Source organism: Rhinoderma darwinii, chromosome 2, assembly GCF_050947455.1.
Source record: "Rhinoderma darwinii isolate aRhiDar2 chromosome 2, aRhiDar2.hap1, whole genome shotgun sequence".
Taxonomy (NCBI): domain Eukaryota; kingdom Metazoa; phylum Chordata; class Amphibia; order Anura; family Rhinodermatidae; genus Rhinoderma; species Rhinoderma darwinii.
In genome coordinates this window covers 194,896,385-194,920,154 of record NC_134688.1, presented here as the reverse complement: position 1 = coordinate 194,920,154, position 23,770 = coordinate 194,896,385, and the positions used below count along the sequence as shown (strand labels likewise).

General features: G+C 42.6%; 1 long non-coding RNA gene across 1 annotated transcript; it reads right to left on the bottom strand.

Annotated features, from left to right (window-relative positions):
- Positions 1 to 1,865: 1,865 nt before the first annotated feature.
- Positions 1,866 to 2,901, bottom strand: LOC142740928 (uncharacterized). Its single transcript, XR_012880929.1, has 4 exons — positions 2,825 to 2,901; positions 2,675 to 2,746; positions 2,522 to 2,593; positions 1,866 to 1,929 (listed from the first exon to the last, which is right to left on the bottom strand). It is a non-coding gene; the product is annotated as an uncharacterized LOC142740928 (long non-coding RNA).
- Between the last annotated feature and the right edge of the window lie 20,869 nt (positions 2,902 to 23,770).

Sequence of the window (23,770 nt, the reverse complement as noted above, 5' to 3'; positions counted from 1 at the left end):
CACATTTACAGCTGATCACATAAATATTTAGGAGACCTCTACCCTACAATGTATGATGTTCAGTGTCATAGACTGGGAGATATGCGGTAATAGAACAGCTTACCTTCAGTTGTTGTGTCAAGCATCCAAGGATATGATTCCTCCTCATCGTCATCTGGTGGCGCTTGTTCTAATTCTGGAAATAAGAAGTGTATTACACGGTTAACCCGTAATAAATATATTCCTATGCAGACTATTTATTATAGCTGGAAGTGTCATTCTAATCTTTCCTACACAGATTGGATCACATTTCTATGTTTGAGTTTTACACAACGTGGGCATGTAGCTTATTTTGCTGAGGAAAATATGCACCAAAACCGTAGCAATTGGTAGGTAAAAACCGCACCTAATCGTGCGTATTTCCATGCGTTTTCCAGTTCAGTTTTTACGTTTTGATGCGTTCTTTGGCGCGTTTTCCTGCTGCGGTTTTGGTGCGATTTTCCACAGCACTAGGCAGATACAATTCACAAGCAGAAACGCAAGATAAATTGACGTGCTGTGGAATCTAAAAAATGCACCGCAGGTCAATTTCTGTCCGGAAAAACATTGCAGCGTGTACATGAGATTTCCTGGAATCTCTCTGACTATGCTGGTACTTCATTATGCTGCGGTTTCGCTACATGCAAATCCGCGTGGCAAAACCGCCTGTAATACGCATCGTGTGCATTGAGCCTTAGAACGAGCGTATACTGTCCCCTTTATCTGAATGTGGATTGCAGAAATCGATGTGCAGAAACAACCGCATTTAGATATATGGAACAGATTTTCACTCGTAAAAATTCCTGCAACAAATCTGCAATGTGTGAATATACCCTTATTTTTATGCATAAACTATTTTAAAAAGTCAATGACAAGAGAACAAGATCTGGAGAATATATTATCGGCCATGTTGAATTTTTTTTAATGGTATTTTTGACAAGAATAGTGCTGCAGACTTCGCTATTTTCCCTTTCTAAAATACTGGGAAGCTTGTCAGAAACCCCTGAACACGGATGTGAACAGAGTTATGCTTGTTATGTTTGTGTTTATATCGTTTATAATATAATTGCTATAATGTAGTAAAGATTTATACCTTGACGATAGGTTGTGACTTCTGTCTTTTCAGGATGTTGTAATCCTGCATTGATCTTACGACCTGAAAATATAATAATGAAAATATTGCAAACAATTATATTGTGTGCACAAGAAATGTAAATCCTGATATTGTGATATCATCAGGGGCAGATACAAATAACGGAGGCCCCTTGTGCAAGACAAGTGTATGAGCCCCCTGTTATCCAAAGATGAATTTCATGACAGGCGGGGTGCTAGCGATAGATCACCTCATCCACTGCTCCCCAGAAAATCCTTCACAGTGTACCAATCCAGCAGTAATTGTGGGGCATGGATGGGAATAAGTAAAACCCCTTACATGTGACTGATAGACAGTAGGGGACACTATTTTCCTTAAGGTAGGAGTGGGCCCTCTTGCCTGCAGGGCCCCGGTGCAGTTAGACAGGTTGCACATATGGTATATCTGACCCTGGACATCATAATCATAACTATGTGATGATTATAATAGTGTAATATAATGTAAGAACCTATAAACCCTTATTATATGAGATGTGACTTTATACTATAAGTGTATAAGTATATTAGAAGAATGGTCTTACCTTGTATCTTTCTAGATCGAGCCAACATTTTTTTCAATGCTTTTAAGTCTCTGTCAAAGTCTGTCTCCACTGAATGGCAAAAATACCCACATTAACTTATTATATATAAAACATGTACAAAAAAGTCCACAGCAAAGTAGCATAAAATACAAGTGAATGAGGAATGGATCTTTACCTTCAGGATAAGGTGTCTCTACTCTTTTCTTAGGATATCCCAGTCCTGCATTGATCTTACGTTCTGAAAAAGTAATAATACTCATCATTGACATAAATGTGTCATAATTGTAATAGTTTTATAAATTATATAAAGTCTTGTGATCATGAAGTAACAAGAGATGTAACACTCCAATATAACCTATGGGAGATATGGAAACAACTGAACACTGCCTCTTGACTTTCCTTTTCACCTTTAGACCAAATGCACACGGATGCATATTACACACGGATTTGCCATGCAAATTATCCTGCGGCAAATCCGCAATGTAATACAGTATCAGCGAAGCAAGATTCCAAGTTCTCATCTACACGTTGCAGAATTTTTCCGCACATCAATTAACCTTCGGTGCGTATTTTACAATCTGCAGGATCTGAATTTCTCTTGCGTTTCCGCTTGCGAACTGTATCTGACAAATGTAGAAAAAACGCACCAAAATCCACAACATAAAACACAAAATGTTCTTGAAATAAGGTCATATAAAGGCAAATATTAATCTTTCTAATAACCAGGAGTTTTGTTTTAAAAAACCTAATAAAAATGAGAACATAGGTAGAAATATTAACAGCCATTTTTTATACTACTCATCATAATAAGAACTTCTAGATTAACCTACCATGGAAATTTCCACGCGGTACAATGATTTTCTTTAATTGTTTTTCTTTTGTGGGAATTCTATAGGAGACACCTACATGAGAAAAATACACAAATTAACCATTATAACTGTACATTATATAATAATAATCTATTATACTATTCTATAACTTACCATGGAAATTGCCACGCGGGACAATGATTTTCTTTAATTGTTTTTCCTTTGTGGCAATTCCATATGAGACACCTACATGAGAAAAATACACAAATTAACCATTATAACTGTACATTATATAGTAACCTATTATACTATTCTATAACTTACCATGGAAATTTCCACGAGGAACAATGATTTTCTTAATTTTTTTCACTTTTGTGGAAATTCCATTTGAGACACCTACAAGACAAAAATACACACATTACCCATTATAATTGTACATTATGTATTAATAATTGATTAAACTATTCTATTAAATATGGTAGATCCTTCTTAAGACCAGACAGGGTAAGCTTCTGTCAAGGAGAACAGCATTATGGGTAGGGGTTGTCTCCTGGTCTGAGGCAGATGAACCTTATGGACCCCCTCGGACTCCAGAGCCTGTGTCTGTGATCGCCCCTACACCTCCGATAGTCATACCCTGCATAGCTAACATTATAAGTATTGTGCATTACCTTCAGTATATGTTGTTGTGGTACTGGGCAGTGATGTAACTGTTGCAGCAGACGTTTTATCTATAATAAAGAAAATATTACATTATGGAAAGGATGAAGAACAAATCATGATCCGATCATAGTATATGGATAATAACAATCCAGTATCAGACAATATATTTATTCAGAGAACTCACCGGTCCCCTGTAGATCATTCTCAGTTGGGGGTGTAAACCCTTGTGTTGTAGTTGTAATGTCTGCACTAACTGGATCTATAACACAGTACAGAGAACGTGTTAATAATACTAATAATAGTGAAACCTTCTGATGTCCGGCACACAGCAAAGAGTCATTCACTGACAGCAATATTATTGAGACACCATCAGTTATATTATATCTATTGTGCATTGATGACATTTTGCTCATTATTTTCATTACAGTGAAATTAAATGTAAGGCAGATTTCTATTATCATGAAACGATAGTATATTTTGGGGTATTTTATTGTTTTTGTCTATAGCCAGGAGGTCTTCATATCTATTATGGGATTGTATGAAAATGTGAATATAAAGATTTAACACTTGTAACCTCATATCTCAATAGAAAGCCCTAGTTGTCTTCTGCAGATATAGTATATACCTAATTGTAATTTGTTTCCTACTATCCCAATGTATAAACGATGCGGATAGATGTTGTGATGCATTGACTTGAACACCCCTTGTAAACTACATTATAATTTGTGACTTGTATTTATACTTAGTATTACCCTAAATAAATATATTGGTTCTCTGAAAGAATGGTAGTAATAGCCTCATACAATCAATATTAACCCTAGAGTGTATATTGTGCATTAGAGTTATATATAAATAATGTACATGGATCTATTAAACGTCTCGTATACACTGGTGTAGCAGTATTTCTTACTTGGTTCTTTGTGATAAAGTAATGGGAATTTAGTCTATTTTAATTCTTTTCTAAATAATATATAAATCCCCCAATATTTCCATCAATGTATAGACTCTAAACTTGAGTCCCGTGCCATCAATACCAACATCTAAGCCGACTGAACATGCTAATCCGCTGATATACTTGTATGTTTGCCATTACTAGATGTATTCTCTCTCTATAATAAGTTATTATATTACCTTCAGGGGGTGGTGGTGTGGTGATAGACAATGTTGTCTTTATTATCACACCAGACGTCTCTTCTATAGGAAACAAAGAGAAAATCAACATTATAAACATATTCTCTATATCTATAGAAAGATATTTCTGTCATTGGGAACAGTAATGGACATTGATGGGTTCCCTATTCCTGAAATCTTCATTGGTGGGAATGTTGGGAAACATTTCCTTGTAGAAGGCCACATACTGGATATAACATGGGCCCAACATAATAATCACATCATGACACCACATAGAACATGACAGTCTTTATAATGGTTTGAGGAAACTTTTTAATCTTAGGGCACAGTTCTAGTAAATGACAGAATATGGAGGAGGATATTGTAATAATAACATATTCACAATACACTTACCATTGATGTTTGAACGCGGAGTCACCACAATTTTTCTCAAACGCGTTTTAGGTATTTTTTTTTGTCCATCAGATGGACCTGTATGAAAAAAATTACATTCATTTGTTATATTATCTACATTTAGAAACAAACTATGAGTGAGGTTTGTGGCGCTGCTGCTGATGTATTTAGCGCACAGAGCATTGCCTAAGACTGTGTACAGTTGTATCCACTTCTCAGCGGAGAGCAGGTTCCCATGTTCTCATTCACTGATGGCAAACAGGTATATTACAAGTATATTAGTTATATCGTTTTATTCTTACCTTCAGCATATGCTGGAACAGTGTGAGACTTCGATGTTATATCAATCTCACCAGGAGTTGTTGCTGCAATAAATAAGATAAATAAAATCAAAACAATATTAAAAAATATACTTTTCTGTATATACTTTATTTAAATAACTGGGATTATTATACTGCAAAATTCTAATATTCCTTGTAGAAGACTCTGAAAAATCGTACATAGGGCGCACACACACACACACACACACACACACACACACACACACATAAGCAGCTATATAAATCTATACAACACGTGACAGGTCCATAGTATCTCTGTATTCTGTGGTGCTGGGATGTTCTACCATTGACGCTAATATGTGCACACACTGGTGATAACTTTAATATTGAGGAGAAGATTGTATTATATCATCTCCCCTCAGTCTCCCTGACTGACGTCAATCTGTTGCAGAATGGAATTCTCATATACATTATTTCTAATAGCCTTTTATATATAATTCTCTAGCTTCTTGGACATCTACTTAGGATCCCGTCTATTAGCCATACTAGAGAGCCAATAGATCCTTCTCTGCCATCCATTGAACAGTATGTGGCCGCCTGTAACTTCGATACAGAGTTTCAACAGTCTTATACCAGCTGGACACGGGGTGGGGGGGGGGGGACGGGACTGTCCTTAAAGAGTGGGTTGTTTTGATGGGATAACCTCTTTAATAGTAAAGTTGGCAATAAAAGTCCAGGAATATTCACATGAACAACCCAACTGTTTATAAGAGATTGAAGAACGGATAATTTGGATTTTAAGAAATTATCATTTCGATTTTAGACAAGTAGCAATTATGAAATAATCTACAACATTGTGTATCTGTCTCATTCACTTCACTGGTACAATAAGATCACAGCTAAGCTTTGTGGAGCTCATTCTAGTAACAGAAATCACAGTAACCGCCATGTTTTTCTCAAATGGCGTTACATGATTTCTCATTCACTAAGCCAGACAGAGGTATAGACAGAAGGAGACAGAGGTAAAGTGTAAGTTATACGACACATATGTAAGAGATTGTAAGTAATATAATAACTGGATAGATATGATTAAACTAGTATTAGAATGAAATAAATAACAGTCACATTACCGGAAGTCTCACGACCAAGCGCAATGTCCACAAATACAGCAAGAATCGCCAGGAAAATAACAGCTATGCTCTGTTTATTCGCCATGACAAAAAAGGGGGAAATCACTGAATGTGTGATAACTTAACCTAGGACTGCTTTATGATGTCATCACATTCTGAGAACAGCATAGAGGATGGTATGGTAATTTATAACTGCTTTATGATGTCATCACATTCTGAGAACAGCCTAGAGGAGGGTATGGTAATTTATAACTGCCTTATGATGTCATCACATTCTGACACTTGCATGTACAAGGATGATGCCATGACGAAATGAGAAGGAGGTGTATATTTTAGTGAAAGCTCAAGACGACCACCAAAATTGTGGGGATGGTCTTTTTAAAGAAAAAAGTATACAGACTGCTAGTTAAAGTGTTTAATGCAGTCAGCAAACATCCAGAGTACATGAATAAATTCACAAAATGATAAAACAGCCCAAAATCATGTTATTAATGACACTGTTCTCATATACAGATGTAGCAATTCACCCGGATTACTTTCTGCAGCGTAAAAACTTATCACTCAACACAACAAAAGATATTGAAAAGCCATTGAGAAAATCAAGTTAAAGTCCTGCCCATACCTAGTCTTGTAATTGATGTGTAACCGGTAAACTTAATTACCAAACATTACACTGCAGAGGTCTTCTACCTGTGACTTCCCATTTTACCCTACCGGAGACCTGTAGTGCATGAGTGCATGATGGGAATTTTAGTTTCATAACAACTAGACAGCCATAGGTTAAAGAACACTGTACAGTATCCTTCATAGTCACCACAATGGCACCCCTCTCCTCAGTCACCAGCATGGCACCCCTCTCCTTTTTCGTCTCCGGGATAACACATGGACAAAAAAACAAGGATTTTTTTATTGTCATATCTTGTCTGTGTTATCCAGCACCTTACCTTGGATTACATTACGTGATTCTGGTCCAATGGCAAGTGAAACGTGGAATAACACATTTTGCAGGACTTATGTTTGTTTGTAGTTGGTTTCCATGGAGACAAATAGGTCTTTGCACTAGCTCTAGACGCAAAAACAATAAAATGTATACCAAGATTTTGTTTCATTTTTATTTTAAAGAGATTGTAGCAATTTAAAAAACTAATTGGAGAATTAAAAAGAGAAAAATTGCAAAGTGCACAGCCTTTAACTCCTTCAGCTCTACTTTTGTATGTAATCAATTGCATACCTAGTTTGTTGGACATACAAAATTATTTTCTAGAAGCTGTATAGTATTATTTGGGAATACCCACTTATGCTCAGAAATGTCCCTTCAAATCACACCACACCCACTTTGTGATGTCCCGCTACTCAAGTTCTCACTTTACTGCTATAGTAAGGGCATGACCACACATGGCGGAATTCCTCCGCAACTGTCCGCATCAATGCCGCACAGAATCTGCGTTGCAGATTCTGCAGCGGATCTGCACAAAATGTGCAGAAAATTGATGCGGACTGGCCGCTGCGGACTGCAGGAAAAGTGCTTCTCTTCTCCCTATTCAGTGCAGGATAGAGAGAAGGGACAGCACTTTCCCTAGTGAAAGTCAAAGAAATTCATACTTACCGCCCGTTGTCTTGGTGACGCGTCCCTCTTTCGGCATCCGGCCCGACCTCCCTGGATGACGCTCCAGTCCATGTGACCGCTGCAGCCTGTGCTTGGCCTGTGATTGGCTGCAGCCGTCACTTACACTGAAACGTCATCCTGGGAGGCCGGACTGGAGACAGACGCAGGGAGTTCTCGGTAAGTATGAACTTATATTTTTTTTTACAGATACATGTATATTGAGATCGGTAGTCACTGTCCCGGGTGCAGAAACAGTTACTGCCGATCGCGTAACTCTTTCAGCACCCTGGACAGTGACTATTTACAGACGTCTCCTAGCAACGCTCCCGTCATTACGGGAGCCCCATTGACTTCCTCAGTCTGGCTGTAGACCTAGAAATACATAGGTCCAGCCAGAATGAAGAAATGTCATGGTAGTAAAAACAATACGCTCCGCAGCACACATAAGATCTGCGGACTTCATTGCGGAATTTTGACTCTCCATTGAAGTCAATGGAGAAATTCCGCCATGAGTCCGCAACCAGTCCGCCACTGCTCCGCAACAGACAGAGCATGCTGCGGACACCAAATTCCGCTCCGCAGCCTATGCTCCGCAGCGGAATTGTACGCATCGTGTAAACGAACACTGCTAAATTAAAGTGAAAGTCAATGGAGAAACGGCTCCGCTGCGGATTAACGCTGCGGAGTGTCCGCAGCGGAATTTAAGTGAAATTCCGCCATGTGTGAACCCGCCCTAATACTTGTCAGCAGTTCATGACACCCTGTGTCAGTCTTGTCGCCTGTATCGCACCTATTTCTATTAACCCCTTAACGAGATGTCAGGTACTGGTACGTGGCAGCCGTTAAGGGGAAGTATGGAGGGGGCTCACGGGCTGAGCTTGCTCCATACACAGCGGGTGACAGCTGTGTTACACAGGCGACAAAATCGGCCTCAAAATGCCTGAAGCAATTTTGAGGCAGACTTTTTCGTCCTGCAAAAAACCCTGTGTAAACTAGGCCTTATACTAAAGACTACAATAGAGCAGACACAGGTCTGAACTGCTGCACATGTGCTCCACTTTTGTAAAAATAAAATTCAGGATAAATATGTTGCATAGCTAATCTTAACCAGCCGCACCACCATTACAACCCTTTACGCAACTGAATGACAAAATCCATAAATGTCTTAACTGGTTCCCGACCGCTGGCTGTGTTTTTACAGCCAGCGGTCAGGGTTCTTAAAACCCGAGCCATATACTTTTTACGGCTCGGGTTTTAACTTGCTGCCCGCGCGATCGGGCAGCTGAATGTCGGGTCTCCGGCTGTCAGTGACTGCCGGGGACCCTGAGGAGAGGATAGAAGCAGCTTTCGCTGCTTCTGTCTTCTCTGATCACTTGTACACAGCGCTCAATGAACGCTGTGTATAGGAATAGAGGCAGCGGCCATGCCACTGTCTCTATTGCTCCCGGTTTTCATGTGACTGGTCACATGATCGCCGGGTGCCGTTAGTGACAGACTGCTGGTGGGTCTTACTAGACCCAGCACAGCCCTATTAGTGACAATCGTCACTATGAGAGGGCTGATTTCCCCTGTAACTGGGGCTGCTGTGCAGCTCCAGTGGAAAAACATGGTGTAAAAGAAAGAAAAAATATATATAAAGTTCCCCAAAGGTCTTTTTTGACCTTTGAGGGACAGACCATAGTAATAAAAAAATAAAAGTAAAGTAAAGTGCAAAAAAATGTTTTATAATAAATACACATAAAATACCCACCCCCAAAAAAACGTTCCCCCCGCCTATAATTGTTGTAACGCTAGCGCTGACCCAATTACCCTAATATAGACATGTTATATATTAAAATTTATGGTAGACAATGATGATCACAAATAAAAGGTCCATTTTAGGGTAAAACTATGTTATTACCAAAAAAAAATAGCTGAAATGTAAAAAAGCTTATTTTTTTACTATTATTTTCAAACTTTAAAAATAAAAATTCTAAAATAGCAAAAAGGATGTGTATAAAAACGATAAAAAAAGAAACCTGCATTGTCTACGGAAAAAAACATTGCAAAAAAAATACCGTCGTTAGCCCAACAAATAAAAAAGTTATAGCCATTTAACACGTGCTAAAAAGGGCTAAACAGTGTCTGGTCCTGAAGGCTCAAAATAGCCCGGTCCTGAACTGGTTAAGCAGCTTTGGGATTTAAAAAAATCTTATCTGTTTGATAAGTATGTCACCTGCAACAGTTTTTTGGACCGTCTTACACCAGATTTAGGCTCTATTCACACTGCGTTTGAATCTCCCGTCAAAATCGAATATTTCCAGACATATACCCCTGGTGAAAGGCTCCTTAGGACGCAGATACAGTTGAATCTAATGCTGAAGCAGGGAACTCCCCCGCCAAGATTCAGGAGGCGGATGGGTACCCTCCCATTGTAAACAGTCATTAGGCTTCTGGCTGCTTGCATTGTTGGGTGTTCTTCCATTGGAAGAGGTTCCACTAGAGCTTGATGTTCAGGTTTACAAGGTAAAGACTGAGCTCTGCACCACACCATGGTTTCTGCCTCTGGCTGCAGAGTCACTGGTTGGTTGTCCATAATACGAGCACGGCAAATCTCACCCTTTTCATTGGAGAATCTCTGTTAAGCAGTCAGGTGACGTATGGAGTTCTGAAGCGCAACTTGCTTAGAGGTAGAAGCTGTAGGAAGGGCGCCATGTAGGGCATCTAGCATTTATTCATAGCAGTTGTGGAGTATGTTCTTGCCCAGCACCATTGGTGGAAATTCGTTATCCTTTAGATCTATTACAATCACGCCTTGCTGAGGTAGTTGTATCTCCCTCACCTGGATTGTAGGTTCCCAGTAACAATGTAGAGGTATTAACTGTCCATTACTGGCTATGACTTTCAGCCAAGGGTCTGGAGGTTGTATCAGCTGATCAATGTTTCTCAAACCAACCTCTTTGCAACATGGTGACTTGTGAGCCAGCCAACGTAGCGGGGTATGCTTTCTGTTATTAATTATTATATTTAACTGACAGCATTCTCTCTTAACATGGCCAGCTCTTTGGCACCTGCGGCAAATGGGTCTTCCATTAGCATCAAACTTGTCAATAGGGAGCCTACCCGGATTCTGGTAAGTTAAACTCCTTCTAACAGGTCTATCACGGAACCTGTTACTGGTGTACCGGTGGCTTTCCTCTTGGTGCTGCCTCAGATCTTCCAAGCTCTGACACACTTTAGTGAGGCTTTTGGTCAAAACAGCGACTTGTTCTCTCAGTTCAGCAACTGAACCTGGCTCTTGCTTGGGGGTTGACGTAGTGATGGCAGCTTGGCTTCCTAATGTAACTCGGTAGTCAGTGGGAAGCTCATGGAGTGTCTCTATGGAATAGGGACAAACTTTAGTTGGAGTCGATGCAGCTTCAGTCCCCAGGATCCTTATGACTAGTTCTTTAAAGTCCAGGAAAGAACAGTCTGTGTTCTGGGAGGCCAATATTCTGAGCTGGCTTTTTAGGGCTTCAGATCCAGCTCCCTCCACAAATTGCTCTCTTAAGGCCTTGTCAGCAGCGGCAGCCTCCATGGGTTCTACCTGCATAATTGCTCGTAGCGCCTCCTGCAGGGATAAAGCAAAGTCTCTCAATGACTCACCAGGCTACTGTTTTTTCCCAAAGAATCTCATCTTGATTTCTGCCACAGTTCTCACTTCAAAAATGGCGCGCAGCCGATCCAGAATTTGTTCAACTGTCTTTCTCTCTGTTCTGGGCCAGGATTTCTCTTCTCTCAAAGCTGCGCCTTCTAGCTGTCCAGTTAATATCTCAACCTTCTGTTCTGTGGAAAGAGGATACAAGCGAAACATGGACAACATCTTCTGTCTAAAATCTTTTAGGGAATGATTTTCTCCCTGGTAGTGGGGGAGCCATGGTGCTCCAAAGTAGTAGGGCATTGTGATTGGCATCACCTGGGTTGCTGGGGGTAATTCACTGTTGCTGGGAGAAAAGTTATCCCCGTCATCAGACATTTCTGCTATATTTGTGGTTTGTTGCCCTTAGCAACGCTGTGCGAATTTTGCAAACTGAGTCTCTTATTTGCTCACTGCAGTCTCTGGCAGTGGCGTTGTGGCTTCCGCGGCTGTATGGCACTTTCACTCTCACAGGTTTGAGTGGGAATAAATTCTTTATCTTTCTTAGCAGCGGCGTCTATTGCGGCTTTGCCTGGATAACTTTCAAGATGGCGGCGCCAAGGGACTTCTGGTAGTTCCGGCTGGTGTTTTCGTCCCCGGCACAACAAGAGGTAGGAACTTTGGTTCCGCTGTCCACGTGATGTTTCACTATTGCTAGGCAGATTCTGGCTCTTCCCGCCAGGAAGTGGGCGGGCTGTTACTTGGCGGTTATTCTCGTCTCCGCTTTCACGCTGTAACGCTGTCATCTGGTTAACCCCTCGTGGGCTGGAACAAAATGCAGCAGACAATTTCTAATCAAACACAGTATCTAATGTTACCGCGTTTTCCTTCATACAGAGAGCAATATCTTCATGTAACAGTGTCGTAATGCACCCTGGAGGGGCCACAGTACATTTCTCACACAAAGTCTCTGAAATCCCCCTACTGCTGTTTAAAAACTGGGTTTTCCAAGATGGCTGATTAACCCCTGTTTTGCTAGGTACAATTCTCTGTGCAGTGATTTTTCAACAGCAATAAAGTCTCTTAGCAAATTTCTTTAGGAGGTACAGAGGTGATATAACAATCCTGTTCGTGAGGCCAAATTTAAGGATCCAACGGCCCGGTGGTGATGGGGTAGTGCGAGGCGGTATAGGGACACAGTGGCTGGGCCTTCAAGCACTCCCTGCGGAGCTGTTACAGGGAAAATGGAGGGGTCTGCACTGTCAGGTGAATGTTGATGGTTGTAGTTTCCCCCCGGGGCACACCATGTTGTACAGCCTCCCGGTATGATGGTATTTGGGGTGCCCTTGTTGGTAACGTGGGTGCAGTTTGAATACACGGGAGACGGTTGAATAACTTGTAAATAGTAACTTACGGTCCTTTACTTCAGGTTTGGTAGGGTACAGATTCAATGGCTGCAGGCTGGCAGGTGAGGAGACAAGGCAGGATTCCTTCTGAATTTCCTCCTTTGATTCTCTCATGAGCTGGATTCACTCTCTGTGATAATTACACAACTGGATTAGTTGTGTTTGTTTCTCCAGGTTTGATCAGAGATTCCTAAACTGGACTTTCTCCTCAGAGCTGCAGGGTTTCATTCTACACAGGAGCTACTACTCACTCCACCCCTTAGGCCCCATGCACACGAACGTGCTTTTGCGGCCGCAATTCCCTCGAAAATCTACGGGAGAATTGCGGCCATATTCATTTCTATGGGGCCATGCATACGACTGTGGTTTCCACGGTCCGTGCATGGCCCAGGAGCCTGGACCGCAGCAAGAAAGGACAAGTCTTATTACGGCCGTGTTCTGCGGTCCAGGCTCATAGAAAATAATGGCCGCGGCTACGGTCGTGTGCATGAGGCCTTACTGAGTTCTCCCAGAACTAATGGATTCAAAAACCACCAGGGATCCGCCTTGACTCCTCCTCTGTAGCCCAGCCTTAAAGGAGCAGTTTTAAACAAATTTTTACATACAATGTCAGAAATCACAGTACATTGCTGCAGTGTATCTGGGACACCATATTAGTAAATCTACTCCATTGTGTAAAATGTAAAAGCAACAGAACACCAGGACTGAACATTTACACAGCGGTAATGGTGTGGCAGAAAGCCACACGACTCTGGCCTCATGGTACATACGACCCTCATGTAATGTATTACCACCGTATTAGTACAGTCATGTCCATGAGCATAGCTTCACCTGTTATGGCTTGTTCACACATAACGGATTTGCTGCAGAAAATTTCCACAGCTTTTACACATCAACTAGCAGACATTCTGCTGCGGAAAATCCGCACCATTTCATGCTTCTTTTACTAAGAAATATAGTGCAGAGTGCAGATTATTGCTTTCGTTTTTTTTGTGCGTTCTCTTCAAGGGCTGTGTAATGGTGATATTTCTTCTTCCGGTGATGTCATTTCCGCCCCTGTAAGAAATTCTGCAGCAAATTCCGCAGTACATCAGAAAAATGCAGGAAATTAGTCCACTTTCCGCAGCAGTAATTGACATGCTGTGGTACTAAAATAACGCACCGCAGGTGTATTCCTGGACTAGATGACATATGTTAAATCATACCCACATCGCTGCTACTGTATACCGATGCATATGTTCCCTCCGCAATTCCGGACGAAAATTATGCAGCAAATTCGTTACAAGTGGACAAGCCCCAAATGTCCTGGGCTTTAAAGCAGGAGCAGATCAGGTGTCCAGAGGTCAGATATCTCCAAACCACGTAAAAAAAAACAAGATAGGTGGTTCTGTTGTCTTATCGATTCAGCTATTCAGCTTTCTATTTACTGTGTAGTGAATAGAGGCAGCGGTAATACCACTGCCTCTATTGGACTCGGCGATTAAATGATCAACGAGGGCGCCAACTAGCAAGGCAGTGCTGCTGCTTCTTAATAGACTCAGATCAGCTTTGCCAGAGACTACTGTCACCACAGGGGGCTGTTTTCCCCTGTAGCTAGGGCTTTTATGGATGCTCTAGTTACTGAGGAAGACTGCAAAAAAATGATCGTCCCCTAGAGATCTTTTATGGCCTCTTGGGGGAGAGATTGTGTGTATATATATATATATATATATATATATATATATATATATATCACTCCTCAACATTGAAATGGCAACACCAAGAAGGGCAAGCCGTAAGGTTATGCAAATCGAAGAAGTAGCAGGTGTCGCTAAAATCTGCAAATGATCACATTTTCAAGCTCCTAACTCCAATCCGTGGCATGCAGGAGAGGCACAAAAGCCAGATTGAATGAAATTTTTTTTAGCCACATGAAACCTCAAAAATCAGATCAAGTGGTGTGGGATGATTGTGCGATGCCTCCTGTTCGTCGACGTGCCAATTATTGCCACTTGCCGCAAACTGAAAGGAACAGAATCCTTGAACTAAAAGACCTTGGTTCATCACTCAGACAGATCCCTAGGCGCCCAGGCGGAGATGTCAGCACTGTTCAAGTGTGACTGCATGTATACCATAACCAATAATAATATAGCTAGGGATAGCCTAATAGTAAATTGACACAGGACAACATGAACGTTCCTTTAACGTGGGTTGACTCGGGGTCGGCCACAGCTTTTGTTATAAATATAACAAAAATAATGTAAAATTTTTTAAGGTAAACACCCGTATGCCAGCCTACCAACATAGGTGGGTATGTAAGTAATTCACCTTACCAAACCTCCAGCTGTGACAAAACACATTTCACCCAGGAACAAAACATAAATTAGTAAAACAAAAGAAAAGTGCAAAATACCACACAATAAAATTGTAGAAAAACCCCACTCGGAGGCAGTGCCATCTGCCACTGCAACCTTGAAGTATTGCTAACCGCATGGTAAACCAGCTACCCTGACCCTACAAATGCCTGTGATGGTACAATATTTTTATTTTTTTATTTTTTTAATAAAACACCTAATATAAATTTTAAAAATGGCGGGAGGGTGGGAGATTGCAATGTAACGGCCAAAAGAGGCCGAGACCCAGAAAACAGCTCCTTAAATCCACCAGGAAGGAGGGAGGAAGGAGAAGGACCATAACCCCTCCCCCCCGGACGGAGGGGGCTAAGAGCAGCAGCCAGAGGTAAGAAACGTATTAACCCCTACCCTTGCTGGGCACACAACAAATAGCTGAATCCCTAGCTAGGGCCCTATTAGTTTTTTACCCACGTTACCTGCAGTCAAAGACCCAGTGGTTAGGTCTACTAGTCCCGGAGGTTGGGAGAGCAACAGCAAACGGGAATGACTTTAAGAGGTGCTCGGAAGTGAACCTCTGCACGGACAGATCATCTGATTGGAAGAATGGTGCTTAGTGATCCATTCTGTACTGCAAGTGAAATTGAACGTCACATCCCAAGCCTAGGGTGGCAATCCGTGTCAACACAACGATCAGAAGAAGTTTGCACGACATTGGGGTACGAGCCAGGCATCCAGCTACAGGTGTTCCATTGACCACACGCCACCACTCTTAAGGGCTATCATGGTGCACAGCAAGATGGCAATGGGGGCTGGAATGGAGGTCTATTCTCTTCAGCAATGAGTCCCGCTTTTGTCTTGGACGCAATGATAGCAGAGATTGGTCTGGAGACCACGAGGGAAATGCTATGAAGAGCTTTTCACAAGGCAATATCACATTGGTCCTGCTCCCGGGATTATGATGTGAGGTGGCATTATGTATGGTAGCTTGACCCCTCTAGTCTTCATTTCAGGTACACTAACAACTCAGCGTTAAATTGATTTGGTCGTGAAACCAGTGGTACGGCCTTTTCTCCAAAGTTTCTCAGAAGCAGTTTTTTAAAAGGACAACTCCAGGCCGCATGTTGCTACTGCTACTTTGAGCATCCTGCATGGCCTAAACGTGCTACCAAGGCCTGCAGCACCTCCGGACTTGTCTCCCATCGAGCACATCTGGGACGTCATTGGTCGGCAATTACAAAGGGTGCTGCCAGCAGCCAATCTTGGTAATTTGCGTGCTCAAGTGCATTCACCGTGGCATAAAATTCCTCAGACAGCCATTAATAACCTCATTGATAGCATGCCAAGCCATGTAAGTGTGTGTATTTCTGCGATACTCGATACTGAATAAATCAAGATGTTCAGAATATTGATTTCAATGAGAGGCAGAGACTTTTTTTCCTCCGGGCAACTTTTGGCCGCTCACACGGAAAAAAGTGCCAAGTCCTTTCTTGCCGCAGTTTCCGCCTCTGAGCGTTTTTCCTGAAGGAATTCTGAGTTAATCTTTTTCTGCCTGCAAAAAACACTGTGTGAACAGGACCTAACTCTTTATTTTAGTGTGACTTAACAAACCTAAAAATTAAAGACTGTGTGCATGCTAAACCTTTTATAATCCGCTAGGTTGGATTATGACACCTTTATTTAAAATAACTTGACCAACAACCAATGTACTTTTAAACTTGAGTTGACACGAAGGTTCGGCCACAGCTTTATTTAATTTATTATTTGCATATTTATCAATATAAACATAAACCATAACACATTTTAATATAACTGTATGCCAGCCCACCTAGGGAAGGGCATGTTGGATCGCACCTTTTCCATAAAAATACCGCCTGCTGTGATATGAAAAATTTTAACAAAACATACTGTTAGAATACGAAAATTATGGTAGCCCAACGGCTAACAGACAAATACTTTAGCATCCAACATTGGATTGCATTTAATAAGCAGAAATCTTTGGAAGTGCTTGCGATTCTTCTCTCTCACCCTTTTTTATTTTTTTATTCCATTCCTAAAAAATTTTTTTCTTACTTCCATGATATATACACAAACGTAACCGATTTTTTTTTTTTTTTTTCTAAAACAAACAAACCAAATTGGCAGAGAGGGTGGGACAATCAGGTAAGTGTACTCACAATTCAGTAATAACAAATCCCTGAGTAGTAACGGCTAAAAGAGGAAGATGTCTTCCCTCCATGCCCTTATAAACTCCAGAACGGGGAGGGTGGGTAAGACCGCCCTATATCCCCCCAAAAAACGCCCTGTAGGCGGGTACCCCATACCCTATAGGCCCCACTAATATAAACACTGTATGGAACAATCCCCCTAGCATAATGTGGCTTAGTTAACCCCTTCATTGCCACCCAGTCATGAGCACAACGGCCAATAAGCCTGAGTGCCTTCAAGAATGTGTGCATGCTAAACCTTTTATAATCCGCTTGGTTGGATTATGCACCTTTTTTTAAAATAACTTGACCAACAACCAATGAACTTTTAAACGTGGGTTGACACGAAGGGTCGGCCACAGCTTTATTTAATTTATTATTTGCATATTTAGCAATATAACCATAAACCATAACACATTTTAATATAACCGTATGCCAGCCCGCCTAAGGAAGGGCATGTAGGTCGTACCTTTTCCATATAAATACCACCACGAGGAGGGTGAGCATCCTTAACTGCACACACCTCCACCCCCCCGACCCCAGGTCAACCGAAACAGAGCCTCCTCCATACCATCCTGAAGTCCAGATAAAAAGATATCCAATCCGATATCCATGAGGTGCACCCCGTCCTGTAGCAGCAGGGACCTATTATCACCTTCCAACTGCCTGTGCCAAATTACCACACCTCCACCAGCCGTGACATACCTGGACACCCTGGTGTTAAGCAGCCGCCTACCCTTTTCAATTGCAGCCTCGTCACGGGCCCCTTGCCATACTGCCCTGGGAATGACCTCCGACCAAACTAGAACCAGTTCGTTGAAAAAACGAAGTAAACCTTTCCAGGTCGGACTGGATTAGTGCTATAAGCTCACCCAATCGAACAGAACATAGGTCTTTCCCCCCGACATGGATCACCAGTACCGTAGGTCCGACTCGTTGCCTGCTTATGGCCGCCACCTCGGGCAATACATCTAGCCATCTCAGGCCTCGCAGACCACGCCAATGGAAGTTGGCTCCCAGCATGCCCAGCTAGAGACCGCCTGGTCATATTGCCGCTCTCCGTTCTGTCCAGAAGATGTTGGAATGCCCGAGGATCCATATCACAGGGCGTGAACCTAGAAAGAACCAAATAAACTTAATGCAAAATTAAATCCGGACGGATATAACCGGCGAAACAATATGAACGCCACCGCCCGATACACCAAACATCCTCATCAGATATGCCCAAACCGCTGGCCGTGGTAGCGGCTCCAATGCAGAATTAATGTGTTCCGAAATCCTTGGGGGGGCAGTCAGCATGGGTTAATGTTGACCGAAATATTGCTGTGAACTGAAAGCTAGTGAGTGGTTTTCCATCGGCATGGGAGAAAAATTGGGTACCTGACACAAGAATATTTATATAAAGCGTGATGGCCCGGACAGGGCAGGCTGGCCCTGAAACCGGCCTTAAAGAAACCCAACAACCCCTGCCAAATATATCTGTCTTGGATTTCCGTATATGCGGAATCGAACCCCTGAGCTGGATAACGCAACATCATTAGCTAACAAACCACCCGTGCGGCTCATGTGCCTGATGCAGGCTAAAGCTTCGGGTTGGTCTCCTGCGTTTAAGGATGGATGCCACTGTTGAGGATTTATCCGGTGGATTGATAGTTCTGGAGGCCTTGAAAGGGGTTATTCTCATCCTCCCCATTTATTTTGGATGGACTGCCGGGACTGCCAATCCGTTCCCATTCTGCTTGAGGTACTTATCCTGTACTGGGAAGGAGTGAATCGGTTGATGTGAAGAATGGGCCTCAGTCGAGAGAACGCAGGAGTGTTCCTGGTATCTGGCCGGAAAGCATTTGATGGTTGAATATTACTGATGTATAGCTTATACTGATGTTTGATTTATAGCTCTCCATAGCGAGTTTTTGGAAAGGGCTCATGATGCAATGTGATGTGTAGGGCTGCAGATAGGGAAGGATACTTTAATACTGCCTAATAGCACGGGGCCTTCCCCGCTACTCTTTAGTGCCACGAGGAGGGCATGTTTCGGCAATGGCCTATGTGTCATATCGCATTGCCGATACAGTTCACTGTTTATATGTTAGTTCTGTCGTTCATGTTTTCAATGCCGTATGTAGGCGGAATTATACTCATTTATGAATGCAAATGTCTAAGAGATCATATAGTACAACGAGGTGTGATAAAGGTCACTAGAGAACATATATTAGTATTATGCAGGAGTCGGGAGACAACTTCCCTCCGATGTAGACTTAGTTTCCGAGTCCACTAATGGCGTCAATACCGATCATGTCTTGGAACGTACGGGGGTTGGGCACCCCGCGGAAGAGGGCGGCCATTTTTGCATGTATCCGTAAATTGAATCCCTCTATAATATGTCTGCAAGAGACGCATTTAATCCCAGATAAAATGAGATTATTGCGCAGACCTTGGATCCAATGGTCTTCGCACTCCTTTCATACGTCTTATTCCCGGGGGGTCTATGTATTAGTTCACAAATCTCTACGGTGGGAAGTGGTCAAACTTAAAGTGGATAAGGAAGGTAGATATGTGTTTATACATGCTTACATCAACACTATACCATTTGTATTACTGGGTCTATATGTTCCTCCCCTGGCGAATGCACAGATTTTACATAAGGCCGCTGCATTTGCTGCCGCATATCCGCAGGCTACGGTATTGGGTATGGGGGACCTCAATATGGTCTTGGATCCCAGATGTGATAGATTCAGGGGGGAAGTGGACTCTGGCGCTGCATCGGTGGTTCCGACATCGTTGAGCTTGCTGTTTCAAGAAATGGGTTGGATAGATATCTTCAGGTGTAGGCATCCGAATGCAAAGGTATACTCATGTCACTCTCTCGGTAGAAACTCCCTGTCCCATATAGATTATATCTTTGGGAACGCCCTAATGGTCCCTATGGTAACGGATATCTCTTATGAAACTAGGGGGGTGTCGGATCACTCTCCGGTGGTGGCGCGATTTCAATCACCCAGGGCCTGTGAGAACTGGCAACTGGAAAATTCACCCATTTTGGCTCACCCTGATAGGGCTGCAAGATCGCATACCGGATCAATTAGAGGTTTTTCAAGACACTAATAGCTCGTGCGATAATTTAAATATTTTGTGGGATACCCTAAAGGCCTATCTGAGAGGGTGCTTGCGATCTACAATATCTTACATAAAACGTGAAGCGGCAAAGGAAGAGGGTCAGTTGGCGCATCAATGTAAAACATTGGAGGGCGAGTACATAGAGAACCCCTCGGAGGCAAACAAGCATGCATGGCTGACGGTGGGCCGCAGATACTTATTATTGCTACAAGAAAAAGCTGATAGGAAATTATTTTTTGCTCGGCAAATCTACTTTGAATTGGGTAACCAATCTAGCAAATTGTTGGCTCATTTAATTCACCACAGCTCTCAGAGCTCAGCAATACTAAAGATTAAGGATGGTCAGGGACGTTACTTGACTGATACTCCCAGCATAGCTGCTTGCTTCACTCAATTCTATAGGGACTTATACTCCTCCCAGTCTACGTATGATTGGTCCGAGTGTATATCATATCTGGAAGATTTGAACTTTCCGCAGTTGGATGTGGCAGGCAGGGACATGCTAGAACTTGACATTACGGAAGACGAGGTTATACAGGCATTGAGGGATATGTCGAAGGGTAAGGCATCGGGCCCGGACGAGGTTCCACTGGAGGTATACCTTCGTTATTCAGACCAGCTAATTTCCCCGCTATGCTCCATGTATTCTCACGTTCTGAGGGAGTGTAAACTCCCGGATAGTTTCTATGATGACACGATTGTAGTGTTACTAAAGCCTGACAAAGACCCTAGAGAATGTAGTTCTTACCGACCTATCTCATTATTGAATCTGGATTACAAGCTACTTGCAAAGGTACTAGCAAATAGATTGAATAAGGTGATGTTACAAATCATCCACCCGGACCAGGCGGGCTTTATGCCTGGGAGGTCCACTTCTGACAATATACGCAAGGTTCAAGTTTTGGCTCAAATAGGTGAGGCACTAAAGGAGGACTGGGCAATGGCATCTCTTGATGCGGCCAAGGCCTTCGATTCCGTTGCGTGGGCATATTTGTTTGAAACGTTACAGAGGTTTGGTTTTGGCCCGGCTTTCATTAAATGGATAACAATCCTGTATAAGGACCCGAGGGCACAAATTTTGATTAATGGTGTAATGTCCCCCTATTTTCAACTCCGTAGAGGTACTAGGCGGGGGTGCCCTCTCTACCCGCTATTGTTTGCAGTAGCTATTGAACCTTTGGCGATCCGTATCAGAACGCACCCAAAATATCAGGGAATGTGTTGGGGGGAAGGGTGGAGAGGATCAGTTTGTATGCAGACGATGTGATATTGTACATGTTATACCCGAGGGACACTTTGGGGCTAGCTATTGAAATTCTGAACCAGTTTGGAAGATTTTCTGGCCTACACGTTAATTGGAATAAATCTTTTTTCATGCTTTTGAAGGGGGTAGGGTGGGCGGATGCTGAGTACGGTTTGCAGGTGGTGTCATCCTTTAAATATCTAGGCATTATTATAAACCGAGACCATAGGCAGGACCGAATCACCAATATACTGCCTCTGTTGGATTATATCAGACTCAAGTTCAGGGTGTGGGGGGTCCTTCCATTGGCAGTGACGGGCCGAGTAAACTTAATTAAAATGGTTATTCTGCCAAAATGTCTATATGTCCTGGAGCACGCAGCCATACCAGTATATAAGGCCTTTTTTAAATACCTTCATGTCTTATTCCCAGCCTTTATCTGGGGATCCAATAGATCCAAACTTAGTTTGTCTACCCTGCAGAGACCTAAGCATGCGGGAGGGATGGCATTACCGGACCTGTTCATGTATTATCTAGCTGGGCAGCTGAGGTACCTGCAGCTATGGACAGGGCCGGATCCGTTACCAACGCGGGAACAGCACCTCGCTACATATTTGCATCTCACACATCTTTGGCCAGTGCTGGAAAGTTCCCCCGGGAACCTATAAGGCAATGCTTCCAGTCCATAGGGTGGCAGTGCAGGCCTGGATGGCTGCCAAACAAATGTATGCATATGCGGATATACAGGTGGACATGCCACTGTGGGATGACCCCCTTCTTCCTCATCTAATGGAAGGGCAAGCCCCCCTTTTTGGTGTGGCTTTGAGGTGCGTAGAATTGGAGATGTGTATGTTGATAACGTCTTTAAATCCTTTACACAAATGCAAGAGGACTTCCAAATTCCTAGAGAAGGTTTCTATCGATATCTGCAGCTGCGACATGCTCTCGCAAGTCAATACTCTAGGTCAGATCACGAATTCTCACGATTCCCTCTGATTGGTGTTTTTAGATCACAGGGCCCCCGGGGGCTGATCTCTGCTGTCTACACTGCTCTTATACATGCTAAATTGGCCAATGTCACGTTACAGATGAAGGATAAATGGGAGGGCCCTATACCAGATCTGACGGGGGAGGAATGGGAGGATATACTCTCATCTCCTCTCTCGGTCTCACCGGCGGCAAATAACAAAATGATTCAATTATCCATAGTTCACCAGAGCTATCTCACGCCGGTGAGATTGCACAGAAGGGCAGATACCCCAGCACTGAATGCCATAGATGTCGTTTTCCCAGATCTGATTTCTGGCATATGATTTGGGATTGTCCAATGGTGGCCTCCTTTTGGGGGGATGTGATGTGAGTGGTTGAGGAAGTGGTGAAGCAGCCGATCCCCCTTTCACCAAAGGTCTGTCTATTTGGGGTGCTGACTGAAGAACAGTGGCCATTCCACCTGCGCATTCTTCTGCAAGAGGTATTGTTTATGGCAAGGAAAACCATCGCACTAAGATGGATGGATCAGAGACCACCTAGGGTGGCAAAATGGAAATCGCTGATCAATTCCGTTATTCCATATGAGCGAGTTTTATATAAGAAAAGAGGGTGTATTAGTAAATTTTATAAAATATGGCAGATTTGGTGTGATTCACCATGCACTCTGTACACTCCGCATAGATTCACAGATCTGAGGGACCAGTTGTTGCAACCTTGAGGAGGGCTGATGGCATACGAGTGGTTACTTGCAGGACTTCTATATTTTGTCTGAAATAAATTGGAAATTGACCTTAAAATGTATGGTGTCCGCTGGGATGTCCTTATTGAAGATTAATATGTGATCTAAATATGTCATGACCTGTTAATTACTACCATTACTACTATGCCTCTATGTTCATGTAATTTATTATTACCTAAATGTGTTTCTTTGCTGTTCTTTACTACGGACATTTGTATTGTGCAATCTTTTCAATAAAACGAGTTTAAAAAAAACAAACCACCCGGGCGGGCTGCAGACATGGCAATCAATTCCGAAATACGTAATGCTACAAAAAAGACCAAAGCAAAGGCCACTATAAACAAGGATATTTCAAACGGGGAAGAACAAATGTCCTTATCCCCTTAAGGACGCAGCCTTGTTTTGGCCTTAAGGATCAGAGCCCATTTTTGAAATCTGA